Source organism: Convolutriloba macropyga, chromosome 9 (assembly GCF_964194025.1).
Source record: "Convolutriloba macropyga chromosome 9, txConMacr16.3, whole genome shotgun sequence".
Taxonomy (NCBI): domain Eukaryota; kingdom Metazoa; phylum Xenacoelomorpha; order Acoela; family Convolutidae; genus Convolutriloba; species Convolutriloba macropyga.
The window spans coordinates 52,430,502-52,449,421 of NC_134476.1; positions in this window are offsets into that span (position 1 = coordinate 52,430,502).

Here is an 18,920-nt window from a genome sequence, read left to right on the forward strand (position 1 = left end):
CTGCCGTTTAATTTGGTTCAGTACTTTAGAAGATATTAACAAAATACTATTCTATACCCAATTTTTGGGCTATCAGAGAAGCCCAAAATCTCCGGAACCGACGTAAGACAACCTGAAACATCGTTCCTGGCGTTTTTGTGGGTGTGATTCTGTTCAATTTTGACGTCCTAGGTCACGGAGAACCCTCATGGTGAGGTGGGAGAAAATTTCCCAACTCACCATGGAGGCTATGATGTTTTGTGTGTTTTTAAATAAAACAACATCCACAGAAATTTGATGAAATCGTTGAAAAAGAAAAATTGTCGAATTAACCCAAATAATTGATACAATTAGCTTCAACAACTTAAAAAGCGTTTAGAAAACACAAATCGCACGCCGAAAAACTAGTTCAATCCCGCAAAACACCACTCAGGCATAAAATTTGAGAATATACTTGTGTTTCCGCATTCATCATTGAATAACAGTTCTAAAGAATATTTCCAGGACTGTGACTATCCATTCCAGAGAAGTACGTCTTAAAGCAACAGATTATGCCAATATTCACTTGTTTTGGTCATAAATTGAATGAGAAATTTGAAAAAAAATTAGTTTCATTTCTCAATGTGATAAAACAAGTTCTTTCCTCCGCAAATGCAGATTTTGCTTGGATATCTGTTGCAAATATTCTTACTTACCACATCTGAGGTTTTTGGGACGGCAAATCCTAATTGAGAGGGGGGAAACAACTTGGAAGTTGTTTCCCACTTCGCCATTCAGGTTATGATGTTTTGTGTGTTTTGACATAAAACGACATCCATCGAAATTTGACTTAAATCGTGAAAAAAAGTGGAATTAACAACAACAATTGAAAATTTAGCTTCAAGGCTTGAGATGGTGTTTGAGAGGCACAAAAATAGCGCCTAGAAAGCAGTTTGGTTGCTTAAAACAAAACTCGGTCATTAAACTTTAAGAGAAGATAAGATTTTCAGCATTAAATCCTGAATAGCTTTCCCACAAATAATTTTTTAGGACTCAAACGAACAATTTCATAGAATATCGGCTTGCGTGAGAAAACAACGCCTTTAGTACGGTATGTAGCACTGCTTGACATACGCATCATATCAAAAAATGAGAACAATCGGTGCACTCTAAAAGAAGTTATAGCAAAAAATAGGTACCCTGCCAAATGACCAAAAAAGCGAGGTGACCTGACATCAGAGCCCAGTTTGACTATGTCAATGCCAAAAAAACACTAAAAAATATATACATGGGAACAGTTCCCATTATCAGACGACTCTAATGAACTAACTATTTTGTCTAAATGAGCTAGTTTTAATGGTCTAACATGTAGATACACGAAATATACCGGACACGAATTGGTCAAAATGGAGGTATGTGTCCTGGTCAATTTCTCGAAAATGGCTGAAAGAAACAAAACGCCATTTACAGGGATTCAGGTACGGCTCTCGTTGAGTTCAAATCAACAAACAGATCGAAAATAAGTTAATTCTACAACATAAAGGTACCGTACCAAATGACAAAATAGGACAAGTACCGGTCACATTACGCTAAATTTCACCACCTGAACTACGGAAAATTACATACAATATATATATATATATATATATATATATATATATATATATACATATATATAAATATATATATATATATATATATATATATATATATATTTATATATATATATACATATATGGGGAGACTACCCACTAACTGAGGATTCTAAAACACTAACATTTCTTGGGTAAATCAGCTGCTTTGTTGTAACGAAATTTGGGTCGCACAGAATAGCCCGAAAGTTCGACTTTTTTCAAATTTGAACGTTGAAAACTTTTTGATTAGGTTGATTTGAGAAACCAACTAAACACTGCAATCAAGAAAGGTTCAATGCCAACAAAATGCGTCTACTCCCGTTTAATTTGGTTCAGTGCTTTAGAAGATATTAACAAAATACTCTTCTATACCCAATTTTTTCTATACCCAATTTTTGGGCTATCAGTGATGCCCAAAATCTCCGGAACCGACGTAAAACAACGTGAAACATCGTTCCCGGCGTTTTTGTGGTTGTGATTCTGGTCAACTGTGACGTCCTAGGTCACAGAAAACCTTCATGGTGATGTGGGAAAAAATTTACCAACTCACCATGAAGGCTATGATGTTTTGTGTGTTTTTAAATAAAACAACATCCACAGAAATTTGATGAAATCGTTGAAAAAGAAAAATTGTCGAATTAACCCAAATAATTGATACAGTTAGCTTCAACAACTTAAAAAGCGTTTAGAAAACACAAAACGCACGCCGAAAAACTAGTTCAATTCCGCAAAACACCACTCAGGCATAAAATTTGAGAATATACTTGTGTTTCCGCATTCATCATTGAATAACAGTTCTAAAGAATATTTCCAGGACTGTGACTATCCATTCCAGAGAAGCACGTCTTAAAGCAACAGATTATGCCAATATTCACTTGTTTTGGTCATAAATTGAATGAGAAATTTGAAAAAAAAATTAGTTTCATTTCTCAATGTGATAAAACAAGTTCTTTCCTCCGCAAATGCAGATTTTGCTTGGATATCTGTTGCAAATATTCTTACTTACCACATCTGAGGTCTCTGCGACGGCAAATCCTAATGGAGAGGGGGGAAACAACTTGGAAGTAGTTTCCCACTTCGCCATTCAGTTTTATGATGTTTTGTGTGTTTTGACATAAAACGACATCCATCGAAATTTGACTTAAATCGTGAAAAAAAGTGGAATTAACAACAATTGAAAATTTAGCTCCAAGGCTTGAGATGGTGTTTGAGAGGCATAAAAATAGCACCTAGAAAGCAGTTTGGTTGCTTAAAACAAAACTCAGTCATTAAACTTTAAGAGAAGATAAGATTTTCAGCATTAAATCCTGAATAGCTTTCCCCACAAATAATTTTTAGGACTCAAACTAACAATTTCATAGAATATCGGCTTGCGTGAGAAACAACGCCTTTAGTACGGTATGTAGCACTGCTTGACATACGCATCATATCAAAAAATGAGAACAATTGGTGCACTCTAGAAGAAGTTATAGCAAAAAATAGGTACCCTGCCAAATGACCAAAAAAGCGAGGTGACCTGACATCAGAGCCCAGTTTGACTATGTCAATGCCAAAAAACACTAAAAAATATATATATGGGAACAGTTCCCATTATCAGACGACTCTAATGAACTAACTATTTTGTCTAAATGAGCTAGTTTTAATGGTCTAACATGTAGATACACGAAATATACCGGACACGAATTGGTCAAAATGGAGGTATGTGTCCTGGTCAATTTCTCGAAAATGGCTGAAAGAAACAAAACGCCATTTACAGGGATTCAAGTACGGCTCTCGCTGAGTTCAAATCAACAAACAGATCGAAAATCGGTTAATTCTACAACATAAAGGTACCGTACCAAATGACAAAATAGGACAAGTACCGGTCACGTTACGCTAAAATTCACCACCTGAACTACGGAAAATTACATACAATATATATAATATAATATTATATATATATATATGGGAGACTACCCACTAACTGAGGATTCTAAAACACTAACATTTCTTGGGTAAATCAGCTGCTTTGTTGTAACGAAATTTGGGTCGCCCAGAATAGCCCGAAAGTTCGACTTTTTTCAAATTTGAACGTTGAAAACTTTTTGATTAGGTTGATTTGAGAAACCAACTAACCACTGCAATCGAGAAAGGTTTCAATGCCAACAACATGCGACTACTCCCGTTTAATTTGGTTTAGTACTTTAGAAGATATTAACAAAATACTATTCTATACCCAATTTTTGGGCTATCAGTGATGCCCAAAATCTCAGGAACCGACGTAAAACAACGTGAAACATCGTTCCTGGCGTTTTTGTGGGTGTGATTCTGGTCAACTGTGACGTCCTAGGTCACAGAAAACCTTCATGGTGATGTGGGAAAAAATTTACCAACTCACCATGGAGGCTATGATGTTTTGTGTGTTTTTAAATAAAACATCCACAGAAATTTGATGAAATCGTTGAAAAAAAAATTGTCGAATTAACCCAAATAATTGATACAATTAGCTTCAACAACTTAAAAAGCGTTTAGAAAACACAAAATGCACGCCGAAAAACTAGTTCAGTTCCGCAAAACACCACTCAGGCATAAAATTTGAGAATATACTTGTGTTTCCGCATTCATCATTGAATAACAGTTCTAAAGAATATTTCCAGGACTGTGACCATCCATTCCAGAGAAGCACGTCTTAAAGCAACAGATTATGCCAATATTCACTTGTTTTGGTCATAAATTGAAAGAGAAATTTGAAAAAAAAAATTAGTTTCATTTCTCAATGTGATAAAACAAGTTCTTTCCTCCGCAAATGCAGATTTTGCTTGGATATCTGTTGCAAATATTCTTACTTACCACATCTGAGGTCTCTGCGACGGCAAATCCTAATGGAGAGGGGGAAACAACTTGGAAGTTGTTTCCCACTTCGCCATTCAGGTTATGATGTTTTGTGTGTTTTGACATAAAACGACATGCATCGAAATTTGACTTAAATCGTGAAAAAAAGTGGAATTAACAACAACAATTGAAAACTTAGCTTCAAGGCTTGAGATGGTGTTTGAAAGGCATAAAAATAGCGCCTAGAAAGCAGTTTGGTTGCTTAAAACAAAACTCAGTCATTAAACTTTAAGAGAAGATAAGATTTTCAGCATTAAATCCTGAATAACTTTCCCACAAATAATTTTTAGGACTCAAACTAACAATTTCGTAGAATATCGGCTTGCGTGAGAAACAATGCGCTATTAGTCACTAATTTTTTTCTCAATTGAAAGAAAAAACAGAAAAATTGCAAAACGTTCAGATCCTGTTTATTTGTGACCAATTAATTTTTTAGTGATTAATTGAAGAATTTGACTAAACTTACCTTTTGGTTTGAGAAACCAACTAAACACTGCAATCAAGAAGGGTTCAATGCCAACAAAATTCGATTGCTCCCGTTTAATTTGATTCTTTACTCTAAAAGATATTAACAAAATACTATTCTATACCCAATTTTTGGGCTATCAGTGAAGCCCAAAATCTCCCCGGAACCGACGTAAAACAACGTGAAACAGCGTTCCTGGCGTTTTTGTGGGTGTGATTCTGGTCAGCTTTGACGTCCTAGGTTACGGAAAACCCTCATGGTGAGGTTGGAAAAATTTCCCAACTCACCATGGAGGCTATGATGTTTTGTGTGTTTTTAAATAAAACAACATCCACGGAAATTTGAAGATATCGTTGAAAAAGAAAAATTGTTGAATAAACCCAGTTAATTGATACAATTAGTTTCAACAACTTAAATAGTGTGTGGAAAACACTAAACGCACGCCGAACAACTTGTTCCAATAATTCTGTTTTTGTCTGGGCTATTGACTTACCGTCGCACAGATTTGCACTTTCTGGTTTGTCGAGTCACAGTCAAACAATTTCTGATTGTTCGCGCTATTTCGTACAATTTCGCAAAATTTCCCGGAATTTATATTCGTACTCCAATCATTGTTTGGACTGTCGAGTCATGGGTGTTTTGCGTCTGGATCGTCTAGTTCATACTTCCACGACCTCAACCCGGGTTTGCATTATCCAACTAACTTAAAATTTCAATGAAAGCGTAACCTAACTAAACTGTCAAAAAGTGCTAGTTTTTTATCTTTGCCCATTTGTCTGTTTTAAATTTTTAATTTCAACAGAAAAAACTATTCAAACGATCATCGAACTATTCAAACAATCAAAGAACTAATTTTCGACGGTAAAGTTTATATGAAACTTTTCGTTTTGGCCCGAGAGAAAAATCATTATGAAGCAAATATGTTTTAGATCCCAAATTTCTTTTGCAAGGAATGTGCAAAATTTAGTAGGTTTGCCGTCCTGTAATAGGATTAGTTTAAAACGGATTGGAAGGTTGAGAAAAGTTACGGTTTACGATTTTAGAAAGGTAATTATTTTATCAGTGAAAACGTTATGTTATTGAAACACAAAACGTATGGTTGACTATTTTGCAGGGACTACGTATATTGTACTCTCAACAGATCTCAGAAGGTTGGTTTTTGTTTTACTTCATACCTGATAACAATTCAAAATGAATCCACTCACAGAAAAATTTACCATTTCTATGTACTAAATGGTGACTAAATCTCTTCAAAGAAGACGTTACTTATCAAAAATCGTCAAAAATTGTCATAGGTTTAAAACTTTATATTTTTTTCTTACGCTTAAGTATGCAATAATCATCAAGTCACGCTGCAAAAAGAAATGACCTTATTTATAATTATTATTATTTTATTTTTATTATATAACAACCCAACTGTTTTTTTTTATTCTTACAGAAAATATATCAGCAATCAATTGGCAACTTTTCCTCTGAAATTACAAATCCCAGAGAAAACTTCGGTTCTTAAAAGTTGTTTTATAATTAAAAACTATGTCTATAACCAGACTTTGGAATTCTTTCGTACTGAAAAAAATTATAAACCAGCAGAAATTTTTAAACGCGGTAAAAACGAGCAAAAAGTTTTAAAACGAGTCAAAAACGAGCACCTATGAAAAACGAGGTAAAGTCTGATCATGGCAGATTAATGTCTGGATGGGTCTGATCACGACCGATTTTAGTCTGGATGGGTCTGATCATTAACGCACACCTCGGCCTAGGACTTCTCAACTCGTCTTTTTAAAAAAAGTTTTTAACAAACGTTTTTTGTTGAAGTTCGATATTTTCTTTACCTAATTGGAGGTTTCATTAAATTTCGTTTACAAATCAAACTATTGGCTTTTATTTCTACACAATCTCAAAAAGTTCAGTATCAGGGAAACAAAACGGGCTAAAATAGACTTTCTAACTTGTCGTTTTCGAAAAGATTTTAACAAAAGTTTTTCATTAAGTTCTACATTTTCCCCACCTAATTCGCTCAAGAGTGTTATAAAGAGTAGAATAAAAAGTGTAATTATAGTGTATTTTTAAAAGTGTAGTAAGGGTGCACTAAAGATTGTAAAGAGTGTACATAAAAATGTAATTTTCTCAAAGTTACACTCTTACACTCTTATCCCTTATTAAGAGTGGATTTGCCTTTACACCCCCAGTCTCGCTTAATAACGGCGGAATACGGGTGTACGCCTCGGTACGGGAAATATATATTGTATTTTTTTCTTCCAATGATAAATCTTCTCAAAGAAACTGGAAACTATATAGAAAACAACGTAACGAAATGCAATTTAATTGCATAACCGAGACCCGGGCCGAGGAATTTGGCCAAAATTATGTAAGATCAGCGGCAACTAGCGTTGACAAATCGGAAATATCACCGCAATTTTCTTACATAATTTTGCGGTGAATGCGTTGAATTCAAGGACAAAAATTCAACGCGTTCAGCGCAAAATTATGTAAGAAATGGCGGTGAATTTTCCAACTTGTCAACGCTAGTTGCCGCTGATCTTACATATTTAGCGTTGAATTTAGCGTAGATCTTACATATTTAGCGTTGAATTTAGCGTAGATCTTACATATTTTTGCGTTGAATTTAGCGTTGATCTTACAAAAAATCAACGCGTAGAACTGTGGGTATGCGACTCGAACCACTGACCTCCTGTTTACATGTCGCCTCTTCTACCATTGCGACACCGTACCTTGGTTTACTTAAGAGCCACAATCCTTATAAAGCGTAGATCTTATATATTTTGCGTTGAGTTTAGCGTAGATCTTACATATTTTGCGTTGATTTTAGCGTAGACCTTACGTATTTTGCATTGAATTTAGGGTAGAACTTGCATATATTTCGTTGAATATAGCCTAGATCTTACATATTTTTCATTGAACTTAGCCGAGAGCTTACATAATTTCAACGTATTCAACGCATTTATCATGTGAGAAGTTACTGGGAAAAATTTAAATTTTTTTTTAGTTTTGAAAAAAAATTGAATTCCAAAAATGGTCTGAAATGGTGTTTGCACCGTAAGAGAGCAATTGGTTATTTTTTGCTGTCTTCATTTTTCTCAATTGTGCAGTATAGGGGTCGAAACAGTAAAAAAATTAATTTTTCGAAAATAAACTTGAAAAATTTGTAATCTTCAAATGGTCTGAATTGGATTTTGCACTATAGAAGAGCACTAAAAAGATTTTTTCTGACTTCTTGTTACTCACCTTTGGAGTAGAGGGTTCGAAATAGTGAAGTTAATTTTTCCAAAAAAACTTAAAAAAGTTTTGAAATCTTAAGATTTTCTGAAACGGATTTTGCACTATAAAAGAGCACTAAAAAACAATTTTTCTCGACTGTGCAGTATAGAGTCGAAACAATTAAAAAATTGACTTTTTGAAAAAATACTTGAAAAACTTTTGAAATCATAAAGTGGTCTGAAATGGAATTCAAAAAATTGAACCTTAAATTTGCAAGATCAACGCCAAAAGTCTACGCAAAATATGTAAGATTGGTGTTGAAAGCGTTGAATTTATGTAAGACCTACGCTAAATTCAACGCTAAATATGTAAGATCTACGTTAAAATTCAACGCTAAATATGTAAGATCTACGCCAAATTTTAACGCAAAATATGTAAGATTGGCGCTGAATGCATTGGATTTATGTAAGATCTACGCTAAATTCAACGCTAAATATGTAAGATCAACGCTAAAATTCAACGCTAAATATGTAAGATCTACGCAAAAATTCAACGCAAAATTATGTAAGATTGGCGTTGAAAGCGTTGAATTTATGTAAGATCTACGCTAAATTCAACGCTAAATATGTAAGATCTACGCTAAAATTCAACGCTAAATGTGCAAGATCTACGCCAAAATTCAACGCAAAATTATGTAAGATTGGCGTTGAATGCGTTGAATTTATGTAAGATCTACGCTAAGTTCAACGCTAAATATGTAAGATCTACGCCAAAATTCAACGCAAAATTATCTAACATTGGCGTTGAATACGTTGAATTTATGTAAGATCTACGCTATATTCAACGCTAAATATGTAAGATCTACGCTAAAATTCAACGCTAATTATGTAAGATCTACGCCAAAATTCAACGCAAAATTATGTAAGATTGGCGTTGAATGCGTTGAATTTATGTAAGATCTACGCTAAATTCAACGCTAAATATGTAAGATCTACGCTAAAATTCAACGCTAAATATTTACGATCTACGCCAAAATTCAACGCAAAATTATGTAAGATTGGCGTTGAATGCGTTGAATTTATGTAACAACTACGCTAAATTCAACGCTAAATATGTAAGATCTACGCTAAAATTCAACGCTAAATATGTAAGATCTACGCCAGAATTCAACGCAAAATTATGTAAGATTGGCGTTGAATGTGTTGAATTTATGTAAGATCTACGCTAAATTCAACGCTAAATATGTAAGATCTACGCAAAAATTCAACGCAAAATTATGTAAGATTGGCGTTGAAAGCGTTGAATTTATGTAAGATCTACGCTAAATTCAACGCTAAATATGTAAGATCTACGCTAAAATTCAACGCTAAATATGTAAGATCTACGCCAAAATTCAACGCAAAATTATGTAAGATTGGCGTTGAATGCGTTGAATTTATATAAGATCTACGCTCAAGCGTAGATCTTACATAAATTCAACGCATTCAAACGCCAATCTTACATAATTTTGCGTTTTTTAGCGTTGACACCTCGGCCCGGGGAGAGAGCGAGAGAGAGAGAGAGAGAGAGAGAGAAAGGGAGAGAGAGAAAGGGAGAGAGAGAGAGAGAGAGAGAGAGAAAGAGAGAGAGATAAAGAGCATCTGCTGGTTGTTAGTGTAAATGGAAGTCATTGTGTTATAGAACCCTGACAAACAATTGATTTTCGCACAAACATTTCATGGAAGAAGTGAAAGACAAATAGCAGAATTACACTATGCTACGCCAAAGTCTCGATAAGAAAATAAGGGTGTTTCCTCAGAAAATCTATAGGTCTTACCAAAATGCAGACCCACATTAACTCAGCTTAATTGCAAAAAGAATGTCACATTCGGCCAAGCTACTTCAAGACGCAGAAAATCTGATTAATCACAATCTGATCTCTTTGAAGCTGAAGCATTCTTGCCGCAACGATTATCGCAAAAATATCCCTTTTCTTCCAGAAAGAAAAGATGGCCTCAGCTTGTTTTTATCTGAAGGCAGTGTAAACAAGAATTGAAGATACCCTCAATTCTGTGAACCCATATTTGAGTCTCGTGCTACAAAACCAATGCAAGAACAAATCCTTGATAAAGACAGAAAAGGAAGCAGCTAAATTCTCGAAAAAATATCACGATTGAGAGATGTCATTGAGGAAACGGTTCATTTTTTCTATTTTTCGCTAAAGAAAGAAGAACCGCCACCTGCTGGTTGAATGTGCTCCCGTTAAAAAAATTTTCAATTTTGATCAAACCATGGGATAATATTGAGAAGACAATGCTCTTTGGTCGGGTCCTTACAATTAAAGCCCCCAGGTGAGTAGTCAGTTAACATATAACTTCAACCCGTCATGGTAAATTCATCATACTAAGGGGCTATATGTTAATGTGGACTATAATGGGAAAAAACCATTGATTTTCTCCTGCACTAGGGGCGCTAGCTTTTTGCAGCTGCTCATGACACACAGCGGGATCTAATCTCCTTGGTCTGTCTCTCAATTTTTATGCCGGCCTGGTTCTTCATTGAATCGAATTGACTATTATTCTTGTCGAAACAGTTAGTCTCTCGGACGTTTAAAGGACTAAAAGTTCAGGTTTTATTGAAGTTAACAATGTCATTAGTGATAAACTATGTTCAATCGCGTCCTTAATTTTTTAAGGCATCAGTCAATGATGGCAAAGTTGTTAACTTTGTCGTAAAGAAAGCTCAACAACTTAAAATTCTGCAATTTTTTTGACATCTAGCAACATTTAACACAAAAAATTAAAGATACTGTAGAGTCAAACTATTGTCTAAAAGAGTGCCAACTGCTCCTTATAACAGGTCAACGTATCCTGAGATTCTAAATTCCCTATGGATTCACTAATCAAACAATTTCGAAAATTAAATAATCAAAAAAATATCCGTTACAGCGTTGTTACTTGTTTTTGTTTGGTTAATTGAGTTTTTGATTTAAGTAAATACTTGCATTTTAAATGTCAAGGTAACGCACTACTCGCTCTTGCTGACATGAGCTTGGACGCTGCATAGGTGAAACTGGATCCTAACCTTGTGCTAGAACCTTTGGCCGCTAAGAGTTTTCCTTTCCAAAATAGGGGACGTGTGCAGATGTCCCAACTTGTAAAGTTCTTCATTTTGAACTCTTTCGTTGACCGGTACTAATTTTTTCCAGCTTGGAAAGTTTTTGTAAGATTTCTCAATTGCTTTTGCTGTTGTTAAGAAGTGGCACTAACATCGCCGGCCCTGTTTATGATATCGCAAACACCATCATAGAAAGCTGGCGCTAAACTTAAGTTCGGCTTACTGAATTGGTCATGAGCCATCTTGACACTAGTTGATTGTACCACGCCATAGTGACCAGTACAGACTTGAATGATCCGTCCCATTTTGTTTTCGTATCGATTAAATAATCTTCCAAACAAACCACTTCTCTTCTTTTCAGTTTAAGCACGCTTTCTGTTAATCAAATAGATCTCTGTATCTATTGTGGATATCATTCACAGGTTCACTTTGTCAAAATAATGTTGGTTTATGCTTGAGCTGTTTTGAGAGCTCTTTGAAGTCATCGTAGCGTTTACTGGATGGCATGAAATATGCACGCGCGTTTTCCGATCCTAACAGGACTGAATAGGTGCGAGGGCCATCAGATATTCTGGGTCGTCATTTACTGCTGTCAGGGGTCTTGAATTGAGGGTTTCTTCTACAGGACACACTGATCTCTGAGTACCTCATCTGTGAGACTTCGGTTGTAAAAAATTTTTATCATGACAATCTTGCGTTTTTTGAACCAGTTCTTCCTAAACTCAACCATAGTTTGCGACTCAAAGGTTGCATTCTCATCTTTTCCTGAGCTAATTACATTACAATCAGACTCTGAATCAGGTCTGGTTGAGATAAATTTTTGTGTTTTATGGACACACCTTGATACTTCGCCTCTGCGTTGCGTACATTTCTGATTTTACAGGTTTTTGTGGAATAATGACAAAAGATACGGCAATTAATAGAGCAGTTTGCCTTGATTTGAACCATTTCGTGTTGTTCAACTTACAGAAAATATCCTGTTTTGAAACTGGTGGCAATGGTTTCTGGTTAGCGTCATTTTAGTGGCTTTCGCTTAGCGGCTTTTTTAGTGCTTCGTTCAGGGAGGAACAACTATGTATCCCTCGCAAGAAAAGTACAACCAAGTTCAACCACTTTCTTTACTCTAAAATCTTGATTCCTTGCTCTTTGTGTTTCAAGCGACACGTGTGACGTGCAATCCCACCATATAATTATTTGATTTGTCAATCTGTTGTCTGCAATTGAAATACTTAGTGTAGCCACCGTTTCTGCTTCCTTCGCTGTAAGCGCACCATTTGGGGCCCAGTCCATTTTTAATCTCACTGTCCATGATGCAGTTTTCTTTTCTGACCTCTTGAACTCTTGAGCGTTATCTTTAACATAACAGTCTTGACCAAGGATAACTTGGATTTTGTTTAGAGTTTTGATTTTGCAAATTCAGCAGATGAGGGAATTAGACTTCCGGTTCTTGCAAAACTGCAATCTGATCAGCCAACTTCAGTTTCTCTTGCACAGCGAAAGTTACCCTGGTCAATTGTTCGGATTTCTCGTTGCTTGAAAAGTATCGGCACAATTTCAGTCTTTACATCTTGCCTTCCGTGCTTTTCGGACATGAAAGTAAACTTTAGACACAATTCATTTGTCTACAAATGATATTGACGATTCTGAATCACACATTGATAGCACAGTAAGGCCCAGGTCTCCGTTTGTCAATTTTATTTGCCCTACTGGGACCCCCTTGCGTGATGTTTGCTGCTACTGGTGACCTCTGATACTTTCAATGTATTCTACTTGTTTGATAAGTCGCTGTGCAAAATTTGTTGAGTCATATGCCCCAATTTTGTACACTGCAAGTTCTACTTTTGCTGTCCTTCGAACGATGACCTGTTCTTAGACATTGGAAACACAGTCTGAACTTCTGCAAAGATTTCATTGTTCGCTTAGCGTTAAAGGCTTAAATGTCTTGCACTGCTACGTGACGTGCTGATCATATGTAAATGAGCAATCTACATTCTATTAATTTGCAAAGCCTTTGGCAACTGACGCATAGATACTTGTTTTCCGTTGCTTGTTGTTTTGAAATGTATTTTGATTGGGTTGTGAAATCATTTGGGCTAATAGGGTTTCAGGTATGGCCGTTTCGGGGGCGAGGAACTCTTTAAAAATAACCAGGTTCCCTAGCGGTAAAAGACAATATGGAGGGTACTGTATCCACTGCACTTTTATTTGGGATGACGGTTTTCTCTTTGTAGAACTCAGTACTACCTCCAATACCCGGTCAGATGTGTATCCCTGTTGAATTAAAGTGTTAACAACATTCTTAGCCACTTTTGTAAATTCTGGAGGGTGGCGCACTCGAGGGTGGTTGTAACTTCTTTTGAGTAAATTGTTGGCTATTGCGTTTGATCCGCCAAATCTTTATCCAAAATATATGCAAAGCTTGTTAGGAAAACTTTGAGTTGAACCGCATTCCCGATATTGCTCCTTTCATTTAATCTGTAAGACTGGTCTGCGAGGATTGCATCTTTCAAGTATCAACGAGCTGCCTTTGATGAACTGCAACTTCAAATGGATCAGAACACTCAAGCCACTCTGATTGAGCTCTGAACTGAAAATATAGAGATCTCTCCGTTGATCTGCTTTGAGAGTTATACTTGGGGCTCTAACTTGTCTGCCTATTTTGAAATGCTGATGCTCCTTGCTGCTTGAACATCGTCTTGTGCAACTCCATCTGCGCGTGCATTACTATATTTTTTTTACAGATCACTGATATTTTGAGAACACTGGGGCTGTTCAGTTGCAGCGAGAATATTCCAACACTAATCTGGTGCAGTAGATGAAGTAGTGTTGGGTTGATAGTTGAAACTTCTGTCGAATCTGTCCTCTGTGCACATGATCGTGTGGGCCAGGTGACTTTCTACATCTGCGTGGTGTAAATCAAATATTTTTAGCAATTCAACCTGCTCGTTTCCAAACATCTGAAACTCGCATGACATCTTCCATTCAGCTGTTTTTCAACGTCTCTCTGGGTTCTTTGCAGCCATCTTGTTGCAGCCATAATGTCTCCTTTGCAGCCATAATGTCTTGTTCTGGTCCACCAAAAACAAATTAAAGATTCGTTGCTTTTTTATGTTATTTTTCCGGTTGTCGGAACAATTGTTGCGGTTGCTCAAGAATCTCACCAGAACCTATCTTTCATGGGAAAATTCTCAATTTGCGGCTTGTTTCATCACTGATTCGATTTTGAAATGCTGATGCTCCTTGCTGCTTGAACATCGTCTTGTGCAACTCCATCTGCGCGTGCATTACTATATTTTTTTTACAGATCACTGATATTTTGAGAACACTGGGGCTGTTCAGTTGCAGCGAAAATATTCCAACACTAATCTGGTGCTGTAGATGAAGTAGTGTTGGGTTGTTAGTTGAAACTTCTGTCGAATCTGTCCTCTGTGACATTCTTGGGAAAATCACAGCGTTTTGGCACGGTGGCAGGCCAGGGCCAAATTGTTGAGCAACTGATTTTGCACACCATGTTATTTTGTCTTGATCCATTTTTTTCTATCAAATCTAGCAATGAACCAGTTGCTGCTGAGGCTTTCATTGGTTGTTCACGCCTTAGAAGTGTTTCTTATTCATTTACGGCCTCTGCTTTCTTATCTTTTCTAGTTATCGCTCTGTGTTTTATTGACGTAATTCCTCTCCATGTTTTTTTTCTCGTAGATGTAGACGTAACTCGTTTGCCTGTCACGTAGTTCTACTTCTTCTCGTTTTTTCTTAACGCATCTTGCCGCTCTCATAAAATTTGATTGGCTTCTTCCGTAGCTCATAGCTCTACTTTGCCAACTTTTCGCTCATCAGGAAAAACGTGAGTTGAGCTGCTAAAACTAGGTTCTTTTCTGCCTCGTTGTCTGCTAGAATGTCTAGAAGAGGTATGAAATTTCTCTCCAACGTTCTTGTTACTCCATTTCTTGTGTCAACTACAGTCGTGTTTGTACTGTTCCAATGTTGATGACACCTGCGTTGTTTTAATTGCACATGATCGTGACTGGAATAATGTTTGATCAGACTTAGAAAAGAAGCTACTCTTTCAGTCACTGAAGACCGCTCCCAAATCTGGTTGAGAAATTGGAGTGGTTACTGTTTGCTTTGCTTCTATTTTCCCTAGGAGCTGCTTTAGTTTGTTACACGAAGTTATTTCGTTGTATTCATTGACATTTTCTGTTTCTTATTATTTTTTCACAATTGATGCTTGAGTATGAAGTGTTTACAATCTTGCATCAATTGATGCAATATCAATGAAACTTTTCCAATAGTTTCCAATTTTGCTTTGGTACTGCTCGATGCTCAATTTTTCCAATTTATGATTTTTAGTCAAATAAGTTTTGCAGTAAGTATTTAGTTCTGGCCAAATGTCACTCAATATCAGCAACGCATTTCTCCAGGTACTTCGGTTTCAGGAGTTGCCTCTGTTGCTGCCTGTTGTCGAATAATTTTGGTTTGTTTCAGAAAAACATCAACAGTTCTCTTCCGCAAAGACCGCTTTGTTGTGGGCCAGGTGACTTTCTACATCTGCGTGGTGTAAATCAAATGTTTTTAGCAATTCAACCTGCTCATTTCCAAACATCTGAAACTCGCATGACATCTTCCATTCAGATGTTTTTCAACGTCTCTCTGGGTTCTTTGCAGCCATCTTGTTGCAGCCATAATGTCTCCTTTGCAGCCATAATGTCTTGTTCTGGTCCACCAAAAACAAATTAAAGATTCGTTGCTTTTTTATGTTGTTTTCCCGGTTGTCGGAACAATTGTTGCGGTTGCTCAAGAATCTCACCAGAACCTATCTTTCATGGGAAAACTCTCAATTTGCGGCTTGGTTCATCACTGATTCGAGTTGACTACTAATCTCATCTAAACAATTAGTCGCTAGGACATTAATTCTAAGTTTGATTGGGGTTAACCGTATACTGAGTAATAAAATGTGTTCAATGGACACAGATTCTTATGGCTTCAAACACTCATAAAAATTTTGTTATCAAGCAATTTTTTTGTCAGAAAAGCCTAACTGACTTACAACTCTGCAGATCTCTACAATCTAGCAAAATTTAACACGAAAGACTTAGGTTGACGAAGAATTCAACTAGAATTTTAAAGAGAGCCAACTGCTCTCCATAACAGTTTCTTATGTTTCTAAATACAATATCATTGAATAATTAGTCAATTTTTTGAATTGATTTATTGGTTAAATATCCGTTATAACATAATTGTTACTGGTTTTTATTGGTTAATCGCGTCAGCAATTTTTTTTCATTACTTACATTGTAAATGTCAGGCAGAAATATTATTCAAATCATGATTTTGAATTAAAGACAGCAAAATATTTTGTGCATGACAAAACCAAATTTACAAAACCCGCACAAGTTGGCTACTTAGGGTGAGAGCAAACTCAGAGATACCCTAGAAACACCAAAAATTGGCAAAGTTAAAAACTAGGAACTAAGAACTTTTTAAATTAATTGACAACGATCTAAATATAAAAATACTAATAAGCTAAATATTTTTAAAATGAAAAATTAGTTGATTTTTTTAATATAGTTTCCAGAATCGTTTCAGTTGTGTTCTCAGACAAATGTAATTACATAATCATTTTAAACTTTAACACCATGAGACAGTTTTATTATGACAATCAACTTAAAGTTTGAAAACGTTTGTTCTAAGTGACAAAAAGAGTGTTAATGTTTTAATTAGATGACATTGGTTTCTTCATCTCAGAAAAAGTAAACTTAGAAGAGGCTTTGGTAACTCCATATATCAATGTATTTTTTGGCAACAAAAATAAATTACCTGTAATTTGTATAAAATACAAACTGACACGGGAATAATACTGAATTTTTGAAGCAGTGCAGCAATTCAGCAAAAATAAAAAATCATTCTAGTGACGGTTCACAGCGTTTTTAACGCAACATCTAATAGGTTGGCTTTTGGTCAGGGGCTTGAGAAAAACAAGACATGGTGGACTAAAAATCGGTATCCGAATGAATGGTGTTCGAAAATAGAGAACCAGACCTTAGAAAATAAAACAATTGGGCGTGAAGGTCAAATGAAGACAACAACCAACAAAAAAGCATCAAAAAGCCACACTGGATCTTATGATAAACCAAAGACTTTTCTACAGTATAGAGGCAACTCTTCTTTCTATCTTGCACCCACTATAATCATCTTCCGATAGAAACCTTGAAATCCCACGTGGTATATGAGATAAAATGTAATGGATGCGGATCCATCTATGTTGGGCATACGACCAAGTTACCACTGGGAATATCAGAACATCAAATGAAGGATTCTAAGGAGTGCCAACATCTTGCTGAATGTAATGAATGGAATAGAAAATTCTGGATACCTGTCGTATAGTAGAGAAAGTCATCAAAGCTATAAACATGAGCACGTTGAAATCGGCAGTAAACACAGGCGATGGATATAGGGCGGGAACTCACGCAAAAATATTAGTTCAAAACATAATTTTGACGTGGGAAAAGAAAAACGGGGCAAAAAATGTATTTTAATTTGACAAAATAGTTTTTTCTAGGTAAATGTTAAGTTACCGCACTATTCGCTTTTGTTGAATTAAGCGAGGGATATGCTTAGGTGACAGTGAATGCCTTGAATATACGGCATTTGACCAAGAAAAGACAACTAAAATTTCGGGTCTTTCCCAAAGCCCCCACCCTCCCCCATCTTAGTGGTCACATAACCTGTGGCCCCCTCCCCAACCATGCTAAATATACCATAATGGGGGGGGGCTATAATTTCACGGGGGGCTATAATGGGAAAGACCCAAGATTTCTTGTGATTAAGAAATTTAACTAAGAAATGATAGTGCATTCAAATTAAAAGTTAAAAAGTATACATTTGCACCATATAGGTGCTAATAGCCACACTTATGGATACAATGCAATTGTTTGTGCGGCCATGGATAGCTTGGGGTCAGCCAGAACCTTGTGCGAGAACCTGTTGTCGCTCAGAGTTTCCCCCAAATCGAGGCCGTGTACAGATACTATTTGTAGTACAGGTGCCAACATAGATTGTCAGCGTCGAATGGGTTGGCAGCGAGAGAAGAGATTGATTTTCTGACGTGCATACTTTCATCTGGAAAATGTAGCTCGATACTCTGCCTCATGGCGAGCGATCAATGCGCCGGCGTCCTGTTGTCAAAGCTTCCATTGTAACCAAACTCGAATAGGGCGGGTTGTTTTAAATCGCCTTTCAAATTCCTCAAATGACGAATTCAAATCATCTTTTACACCATTTCTTATTCATACAGAAGCTATCTTTATAAATTGCTCTCGAGCGAAGTTCATAGCAGTTGTTTTGAACATTTTTAGCTCGAACATTTTGCGCTTCTCTTCTAGAACATTTTTGACGTTTCAAGTGACTTTTTCACGCTTTCGTTCATCAGTTTTGAGTGATCTCTATTGCTCACTCCGAAGTAAACTTGTTGCTGAATTAAAATCGATTGTAGCATAGCAAAAAGAAGGGCCTGATACGAATGGGCAGTACTGGAGGTCAATGGTTCGAATCCCGGCGTGACAAACTCTTTTTGCGCCCATAAAGCCCCTGAATTAAAGTAGTCTGTTTATGTTTTTATTAAGCTTATACATTTTACTACTCATAATTTATATATGTATTTTGGAGTTGACTTGCCG